The following is a 10805-nucleotide window of genomic DNA, read 5'->3' as shown; positions in this document are numbered from 1 at the left end:
GGCTCAGGACAACCTTAACACTACACTGTAAATCCAATCATTCACATAGGGTGCGGCAGGTTGGCTGCAGGCAGTGGTTAGAGCATTGGGCCAGTAACCCGGAAGGTTGCTGGATCGAATCCCCGAGCTGACAAGGTAAAAATCTGTCGTTCTGCCCCTGAGCAATGCAGTTAACCCACTGTTCCCCCGGGCGCTGAAGACGTCGATTTAAGGCAGCCCCCCACACCTCTCTGATTCAGAGGGGTTGGGTTAAATGCGGAAGACATATTTCAGTTGAATACATTTAGTTGTATAACTGACTAGGTATCCCCCTTTCCCTGATCAAAGTAGTACGTTGTTTAAAAGGGCGTTCGGCAGTTACTACATACATTTTTGGACTTCTAAATGAACGTGTACCCATTAATTCATGATGAACAACTTCTAAATGAATGTGTACCCATTAATTCATGAACATCACTTCTAAATGAACATGTATCCATTAATTCATGAACATAACTTCTAAATGAATGTGTACCCCATTAATTAATGAACATCACTTCTAAATGAATGTGTACCCCATTAATTCATGAACATCACTTCTAATTGAATGTGTACCCATTAATTCATGAACATCACTTCTAAATGAACGTGTACCCATTAATTCATGATGAACAACTTCTAAATGAACGTGTACTCATTAATTCATGATGAACAACTTCTAAATGAACGTGTTCCCATTAATTCATGAACATCACTTCTAAACGCCTCTATGAGCTTTTAGTTCAGTTGTCATACGTTATCAAAACCCAAAATATAAGCTTGTTTTACTCCAATGTTTAAAACTATAATTTTGATATCATGGATGGTCAGTCCTTGTATCCATAGCTCTATGAATTTGAGTGGTTATATTTCTGCAGTCCCATCCCTTGGCTTTTTACCGAAACAGGAGCAGGCTTTGTTATTTCTGCTACTTTAAAAGGTATTGTCTTAATGTAACACTGCATTCTGCATAATACAATCTTGTTGACTGTGACGACCATGAATCAACTAAAAGGAAGGAACAAGTTGGCTGTTATGCATCAAGTGTAATATACTGAACACAAATATAAATGCAACATGCAACAATTTCAAAGATTTTACTGAGGTACAGTTCATATAAGGAAATTAGTGAATTTAAATAAATCCATAGATTAGGGCCGAATGAATTTCACATGACTGGGAATACAGATATGCATCTGTTGGTCACAGATACCTTAAAAGAAAGTTAGGGGTGTAGATCAGAAAACCAGTCCGTATCAGGTGTGACCACCATTTGCCTCATGCAGCGCAACACATCTCCTTCACATAGAGTTGATCAGGCTGTTGATTGTGGCCTGAGGAGTGTTGTCCCACTCCTCTTCAATGGCTGCTGGATATTGGCGGGAACTGGAACACGCTGTTGCACACCTCTATCCAGAGCATCCCAAACATGCTCAATGGGTGACATGTCTGGTGAGTTTGCAGGCCATGGAAGAACTTGAACATTTTCAGCTTCTGGGAATTGTGAACAGATTCTTGCGACACGGGCCTTGCATGATGCTGAAACATGAGGTGATGGCAGCGGATGAATGGCACGACAATGGACCACAGGATCTCATCTAGGTATCTCTGTGCATTCAAATTTCCATCGATAAAATGCAATTGTGTTCGTTGTCCATAGCTTATGCCAGCCCATACCATAACCCCACTTCCACCATGGGGTGCTCTTTTTACAACTTTGACATTAAAGAAGGGAGATACCTAGTCAGTTGTACAACTGAATGCCTTCAACTGAAATGTGTGGTGTTGTCACAAAACTGCACATTTAGAGTGGCCTTTTATTGTCAACCAGCACAAGGTGCACCGGTGTAATGATCATGCTGTTTAATCAGCTTCTTGGTATGCCACACCTGTCAGGTGGATGGATTGTCTTGGCAAAGGAGAAATGCTCACTAACAGGGATGTAATCAAATTTGTGCACAAAACTTGAGAGATTTAAGCTTTTTGTGCTTATGGAACATTTCTGGGGTCTTTTATTTCAGCTCAGGAAACATGGGACCAACAATTTACATGTCGCGTTTCTATTTTTGTTCAGTGTAGGATCAGACACCGCCTGTCCCCATAATTTTGATCTGAAAGACCTGAACTCGGAGGATTGATACTACCAAAGATTGTCTATTATATTGACAAGATATTTGAGTGACCACTTTAACAATGGAAATACATGTCCTCAAAGATGGAAGACAGGTGGGAGAAGTCGAGATCAGGTGGGAAGGGAAAGGGGGATACCTAGTCAATTGCACAACTGAATGCGTTCAACCGAAATGTGTCTTCCGCATTTAACCCAACCCCTCTGAATCAGAGATGTGTGGGGACTTGCCTTAATCGACATCCACGTCCCGGCGAGTAGTTGTTGGGGGTTAACCGTCTTGCTCATCGGCAGAACGGCTGATTTTTCCACTTTGCCGGCTCTGGGATTCGAACCAGCGACATTTTGGTTGTTGGCCCAACCCTTGTAGCCAATGTCAGGGCAGAGACATGTGTGAACAACAGTCCATAGAGATAGATAGCAGATTCATCATTGTATCTGTGACATTATAGTGTCTGTGAGGGCATGAGCAGCGCCATTGAGGCTATCTCCATTATGAAGTAGTTATTTTTTTGTTCTTCATTAGCGGACCGCTCCCAACTCATAGGAATCACCACCCAGTTGGCTACTTTAAAATGGTGGAAGCCCTCAATGGCAATGCTAAAACGGTTTATATCCATGATGAGTCTTCTATCGCTATGACAACAGGCACAACTCCAATAAAAAAATGTGCCATGTGCGTCCATATCAGTACATTCATGAACAATTTAACCATTAACAAATTACTTGTTTTGTTGACCAAAATCGACACCAATTGACCTCCAAACAAACATTTCTCACTTCGTGGCCTTATTTTCGTGTACAATTTTTGGGCGGTGTAAACCTCTCACTTCGCCTCTTCCTCTCTGATACTACCATACTTGTGATTGATTGACCACTAGGTGGAGGGCTCACTCCACTAAAGGTGGAATTAATTGCATTTCTTCAAGGTAGAATTTACCATAATATGAGTTTATTATACGAGTATTAAGAACCTATAGTTTATAAGATTATGTGATTTATAGAAGGTGAAATTACGCAATTGTTTATAATCTATCACAATAAATTATCCAGTCCATTGAGAGTGTGTGGTTACGTGACAATTAATTGTGTGTGGTTAGGGCAATTAATTAATTGTGATGCAGGGGGATTGTATGGCAATTTATGCAGACCAGTGTATATTGGGAATTTGTCTATAATATTTTTCAGTGTTTGAAGTTATTGCATGGTATTGCATGTTCCGGGAGACAGAGGTAGGGAGAGGACAGGGGGATTCGTTCGTGGAGAGGTGACATTCCTTCGAACGACGTTCTGACGTTCCCCCTGCGTCTGACGTCACTGACGTCGAACGGGGCTGTTTGTTCTGGATTCAGGGGTGAGGAAGATCTGCGCGCGCTGACAACCGACAGAAGTAGGTAAATAAACGTGTTTTGGGGTGTCTCTCTACCGATACCGGTATGATAAACGAAGGCAGTCAATCTCAGGAGTCCGATAAAACACTCAGAACCACACTCGGTGCAGTATTTCGGTTGGTGTCAGTGCGCGAGGTGCCTAGCGGGGCATGGGCTGTCTTATCACAGGCCTGTCGCCGGTGCGGGCGCACGGGAAGATGAATATTCTCTGTATTTACGTTACCTGATTTGCAGTTTATTGCACATCTTGTGTTTTCGTTCTCTGTGCTCCTTGGTGGTATATTAACGCTGTTTTTCAGGGGCATGGGCACTCCCTGTTGTCATTGCGCACGGTAGCTGGGGGACGGTAGCAGGCTAACGTTAGTAGCTAGCTAGGTTGTTTGTTTGTAGCCCCGTAGGCCGTATTCTTGACAGAAGTTACGCCTGGTTTGGGGCGTAGTTTACGCTCCGTGGCGCTGAAAGCACGTGAAATACGACGTAGGTTTATTTCTAGAATAACGACACAGTCCAAGTTGTATTCTGAAAGGGTGTTTACGTACGGAGCTGTCAGAAAAATGCTGACAGCGATCGTGACTAGCTGTTGTATCTCTAGACCAGAGGTTCCCAAACTTTTGCAGGTTTTAAGCTTATTTCCTGCAATTCTACACATTTTGTCATGGCGTGCAAAGGCTATTTTGCAGTTATAAAGCACATTTCTTGGCATTCTATTAGAGGTCGACCGATTATGATTTTTCAACGCAGATACTGATACCGGTTATTGGAGGACCAAAAAAAGCCGATACCATTATTCGGCCGATTTTTATTTATTTGTAATAATGACAATTACAACAATACTGAATGAACACTTATTTTAACTTAATATAATACATCAATAAAATCAATTTAGCCTCAAATAAATAATGAAACATGTTCAATTTGGTTGAAATAATGCAAAAACAAAGTGTTGGAGAAGAAAGTAAAAGTGCAATATGTGCCATGTAAGAAAGCTAAAGGTTAAGTTCCTTGCTCAGAACATGAGAACATATGAAAGCTGGTGGTTCCTTTTAACATGAGTCTTCAGTATTCCCAGGTAAGAAGTTTTAGGTTGTAGTTATTATAGGACTATTTCTCTCTATACGATTTGTATTTCATATACCTCTGACTATTGGATGTTCTTATAGGCACTTTAGTATTGCCAGTGTAACAGTATAGCTTCCGTCCCTCTCCTCGCTCCTACCTGGGCTCGAACCAGGAACACATCGACAACAGCCCCCCTCGAAGCAGCGTTACCCATGCAGAGCAAGGGGAACAACTACTCCAAGTCTCAGAGCGAGTGACGTTTGAAACGCTATTAGCGCGCACCCCGCTAACTAGCTAGCCATTTCACATCGGTTACACCAGCCTAATCTCGGGAGTTGATAGGCTTGAAGTCATAAACAGCTGCTGGCAAACGCACGATAGTGCTGTTTGAATGAATGCTTACAAGCCTGCTGGTGCCCACCATCGCTCAGTCAGACTGCTCTATCAAATCATAGACTTAATTATAACATGATAACACACAAATACGAGCCTTAGGTCATTAATATGGTCGAATCCGGAAACTATAATTTCGAGAAAAAAACCAGTTTATTCTTTCAGTGAAATACGGAACCGTTCCGTATTTTATCTAACGGGTGGCATCCATAAGTCTAAATATTCCTGTTACATTGCACAACCTTCAATGTTATGTCATAATTACGTAAAATTCTGGCAAATTAGGCGGCCCAAACTGTTGCATATACACTGACTCTGCGTGCAATGAACGCAAGAGAAGTGACACAATTTCAACAGGTTAATATTGCCTGCTAACCTGGATTTCTTTTAGCTAAATATGCAGGTTTAAAAATATCTACTTCTGTGTATTGATTTTAAAAAAGGTGTTTATGGTTAGGTACACATTGGAGCAACGATATGCACCGCATCGATTATATGCAACGCAGAACACGCTACATAAACTAGTAATATCATCAACCATGTGTAGTTAACTAGTGATATTGATTGATTGTGTTTTATAAAGTTAAGGTTATTTGAGGGTAGAGGCCTATATGGTCTGGAGAAATGTGCGTAGCTAAAATGACGCACTTGCTGTGCGCGTTGCTTTGAGATTGGGTCCAATGTTTTGACAGCGTCGGGTTTGTTGTCGTCAATTATCGTGGTTGTGTTTTCCTCCAATAACATAAGCAGTAAAACGTCATGCTTTACCCCACAGGTGTCAAAGTCATTCCACAGAGGGCCGAGTGTCTGTGGGTTTTTGCTCCTCCCTTCTACTTGATCGATGAATTAAGGTCACTGATTAGTAAGGAACTCTTGCTCACCTGGTTGTTTTGGTCTTAATTGAAAGGAAAAAACTCAAAACCAGCAGACACTCGGCTCTCCATGGAATGAGTGTGACTCCCCTGCTTTACCCCGTCTGTCTGTCTCTGGGGTGGGTAGAGACTTAGACAAAGGCTCTCATTCACACTGATTGTTAGTCACATGGAGACATGACTAGTTGTTTTCACTGTCTGTTTCATGACAACAGACAGATGCTCTGCATCTTCTTGTCTTTGCAAACATACAATGCAGTCAGAAAGTATTCAGACCCCTTGACTTTTTCCACATTTTGTTACGTTACAGCCTTTTTCTAAAATGGATTCAATTGTTATTTTTTTTTCTCCTCATCAATCTAAACACAATACCCTATAATGACAAAGCAAAAACAGGTTTTTAGAAATGTTAGCAAATTTATAAAAAATAAAAAACTGAAATATCACATTTACATAAGTATTCAGTCCCTTTACTTAGTACTTTGTTGAAGCACCTTTGGCAGTGATTACAGCCTTGAATCTTCTTGGGTATGACGCTACAAGCTTGGCACACCTGTATTAGGGGAGTTTCTCACATTCTCTACAGATCCTCTCAAGCTCTGTCAGGTTGGATGGGGAGCATCGCTGCACATCTACTTTCAGGTCTCTCCAGAGATGTTTCGTCGGGTTCAAGTCTGTGCTATGGCTGGGCCACTCAAGACATTCAGAGACCTGTCCCAAAGCCACTCCTGTGTTGTCTTGGCTGTGTGCTTAGGGTCATTTACCCCAGTCTGTGGTCCTGAGTGCTCTGGAGCAGGTTTTCATCAAAGATCTCTCTGTGCTTTGCACCATTCATCTTTCCCTCGATCCTGACTAGTCTCCCAATCCCTGCCGCTGAAAAACATCCCCACAGCATGATGCTGCCACTACCATGCTTCACCGTAGGGATGGTGCCAGGTTTCCTCAAGTCTTGACGCTTGGCATTCAGGCCAAAGAGTTCAATCTTGGTTTCATCAGACCAGAGAATCTTGTTTCTCATGGTCTGAGAGTTCTTTAGGTGCCTTTTGGCAAACTTCAAACGGGGTGTTGTGCCTTTTACTGAGGAGTGGCTTCTGTCTGGCCACTCTACCATAAAGGCCTGACTGGTAGGATGCTACAGAGATGGTTGTCCTAGAAGGTTCTCCCATCTCCAGAGAGGAACTCCGGAGCTCTTTCATAGTGACCATCGGGTTCTTGGTCACCTCCCTGACCAAGGCCCTTCTCGTCTTGGCGGGTCAACGTCTTACATTTAAGAATGATGGAGGCCACTGTGTTCTTGGGGACCTTCAATGCTGCAGAAATGTTTTGGTACCCTTCTCCAGGTCTGTGCCTCGACACAGTCCTGTCTCCCAGTTCTATGGACAATTCCTTCGACCTTGTGGCTTGGTTTTTTCTCTGACATGCACTGTCAACTGTGGGACCTTTATATAGACAGGTGTGTGCCTTTCCCAATCATGTCCAATTAATTGAATTTATCACAGAACAATCAATGGAAACCTGAGCTCTATTTCGAGTCTCATAGCAAAGGGTTTGACTACTTAAGTAAATAAGGTATTTCTGTATTTAAATTTTTTTTTGATACAAATTGTCTAAACCTGTTCGCTTTGTCATTATGAGGTATTGTGTGTAGATTGCAGAGGACATTTTTTTAAATTTAATACATTTTAGAATAAGGCTGTAACGTAACAAAATGTGGAAAAGGCAAGGGGTCTGAATACTTTCCAAAATGCACTGTACACAACTCCTAGACACACCACACACTGCTGATGTGCAGTCACACTACAACTCTTCTCTTCTCTCCACCAGTGTTGTGATTCCTTGTCCTTCTACAGCTCTCTCTCAGACCCCCTCACCAACCAACCAACCAACCAACCGAAGACTGGTCGGTGTCTGTCTCTCTCTCTCCACCAGTGTTGTGATTCCTTGTCCTTCTACAGCTCTCTCTCAGACCCCCTCACCAACCAACCAACCAACCGAAGACTGGTCGGTGTCTCTGTCTCTCTTTCTCCACCAGTGTTGTGATTCCTTGTCCTTCTACATCTCTCTCTCTCTCTCTCTCTCTCTCTCAGACCCCCTCTACCCCCCTCGTCAACCAACCAACCAACCAACCAAAGGAAGACTGGCCCCTCTCTCCTGCCCACCTCCAGGTCACTACTCCACCCCTCCATTCTGAGAGATATGACACTCCCTCTGGACTAGACCAAGCCTGCACCACAACAGACAAACATGTAAGTCCAGCTGTAAGCAAGCAGCTTGTGTGTGTGTGTGTGTGTGTATTCTAGACTATTGAACAACCTACTTGGACTAAACATCATCATTAGGGTAAGAGTCAACCTAGTCAGTTGCACAACTGAATGCATTCCAAAAACATGTGTCTTCTGCATTTAACCCAACCCCTCCGAATGGGCTCTAGATTCAAACCTGTCTTAAAGGTTGGTGTATTTATGTCAGGCTAATGGGTAAACCACTACTACATATAATCATTAGATAGTTACTGGGGGGGGAAACTGATACAGTTACATATTATCGTAATATTATTTTTGCGCTAGTTGGCTGTGTCTGCACCAAAACTCCAGTATTTTTCCTTCATAGCTTGTTCTCCATCTTCTTTTTATGTGGGGAGTCAATTTGTTTTCAGCACTTTTATTTCCATGACTGATCAACACTTGTGTTCTCATGGCTCACTCTTGTCTCTCTGCAGCAGACATATAGTGAGCAATATGTTTGGAACATCGAATCGCAATAAAATCCCAGTATTGAATCACAATACATATAGAATCCTGAGAATCACAATACATATAGAATCCTGAGAATCACAATACATATAGAATCCTGATAATCACAATACATATAGAATCACAATACATGTAGAATCACAATACGTATAGAATCCAGAGTGTCCTGAGAATCTCAGTCGTGACAATATTGTATCTTGAGGTTCTTGGCCATTTCCAGCCCTGTTGGCCTGCGTGTTAATACACATCATCATTAGATAGTCTTATTGGTTGGCCGGCGTGTTAATACACATCATCATTAGATAGTCTTATTGGTTGGCCGGCGTGTTAATACACATCATCATTAGATAGTCTTATTGGTTGGCGTGTTAATACACATCATCATTAGATAGTCTTATTGGTTGGCCTGCGTGTTAATACACATCATCATTAGATAGTCTTATTGGTTGGCGTGTTAATACACATCATCATTAGATAGTCTTATTGGTTGGCCTGCGTGTTAATACACATCATCATTAGATAGTCTTATTGGTTGGCCGGCGTGTTAATACACATCATCATTAGATAGTCTTATTGGTTGGCGTGTTAGTACACATCATCATTAGATAGTCTTATTGGTTGGCGTGTTAATACACATCATCATTAGATAGTCTTATTGGTTGGCGTGTTAATACACATCATCATTAGATAGTCTTATTGGTTGGCCTGCGTGTTAATACACATCATCATTAGATAGTCTTATTGGTTGGCGTGTTAGTACACATCATCATTAGATAGTCTTATTGGTTGGCGTGTTAATACACATCATCATTAGATAGTCTTATTGGTTGGCGTGTTAATACACATCATCATTAGATAGTCTTATTGGTTGGCGTGTTAATACACATCATCATTAGATAGTCTTATTGGTTGGCCTGCGTGTTAGTACACATCATCATTAGATAGTCTTATTGCTTGGCCTGCGTGTTAGTACACATCATCATTAGATAGTCTTATTGGTTGGCCGGCGTGTTAGTACACATCATCATTAGATAGTCTTATTGGTTGGCGTGTTAATACACATCATCATTAGATAGTCTTATTGGTTGGCCTGCGTGTTAGTACACATCATCATTAGATAGTCTTATTGGTTGGCCTGCGTGTTAATACACATCATCATTAGATAGTCTTATTGGTTGGCCTGCGTGTTAGTACACATCATCATTAGATAGTCTTATTGCTTGGCCTGCGTGTTAGTACACATCATCATTAGATAGTCTTATTGGTTGGCCGGCGTGTTAGTACACATCATCATTAGATAGTCTTATTGGTTGGCCGGCGTGTTAGTACACATCATCATTAGATAGTCTTATTGGTTGGCCGGCGTGTTAGTACACATCATCATTAGATAGTCTTATTGGTTGGCGTGTTAATACACATCATCATTAGATAGTCTTATTGGTTGGCCGGCGTGTTAATACACATCATCATTAGATAGTCTTATTGGTTGGCCGGCGTGTTATTACACATCATCATTAGATAGTCTTATTGGTTGGCGTGTTAATACACATCATCATTAGATAGTCTTATTGGTTGGCCTGCGTGTTAATACACATCATCATTAGATAGTCTTATTGGTTGGCGTGTTAATACACATCATCATTAGATAGTCTTATTGGTTGGCCTGCGTGTTAATACACATCATCATTAGATAGTCTTATTGGTTGGCCGGCGTGTTAATACACATCATCATTAGATAGTCTTATTGGTTGGCGTGTTAGTACACATCATCATTAGATAGTCTTATTGGTTGGCGTGTTAATACACATCATCATTAGATAGTCTTATTGGTTGGCGTGTTAATACACATCATCATTAGATAGTCTTATTGGTTGGCCTGCGTGTTAATACACATCATCATTAGATAGTCTTATTGGTTGGCGTGTTAGTACACATCATCATTAGATAGTCTTATTGGTTGGCGTGTTAATACACATCATCATTAGATAGTCTTATTGGTTGGCGTGTTAATACACATCATCATTAGATAGTCTTATTGGTTGGCGTGTTAATACACATCATCATTAGATAGTCTTATTGGTTGGCCTGCGTGTTAGTACACATCATCATTAGATAGTCTTATTGCTTGGCCTGCGTGTTAGTACACATCATCATTAGATAGTCTTATTGGTTGGCCGGTGTGTTAGTTAAC

General features: G+C 41.4%; 1 protein-coding gene across 1 annotated transcript in view; it reads left to right on the top strand.

Moving 5' to 3' along the window:
* Positions 1-3398: 3398 nt before the first annotated feature.
* LOC139568310 (bromodomain-containing protein 4-like) overlaps positions 3399-10805 on the top strand; it is a 56164-nt gene continuing 48757 nt past the window's right edge. The window contains 2 exon segments of the mRNA XM_071390065.1: positions 3399-3540; positions 7949-8107. The gene's annotated coding sequence lies outside the window, so the exon portion shown is untranslated.

Source organism: Salvelinus alpinus, chromosome 2 (genome assembly GCF_045679555.1).
Source record: "Salvelinus alpinus chromosome 2, SLU_Salpinus.1, whole genome shotgun sequence".
Classification (NCBI taxonomy): Eukaryota; Metazoa; Chordata; class Actinopteri; order Salmoniformes; family Salmonidae; genus Salvelinus; species Salvelinus alpinus.
This window is presented reverse-complemented; position numbering and strand designations above follow the sequence as displayed.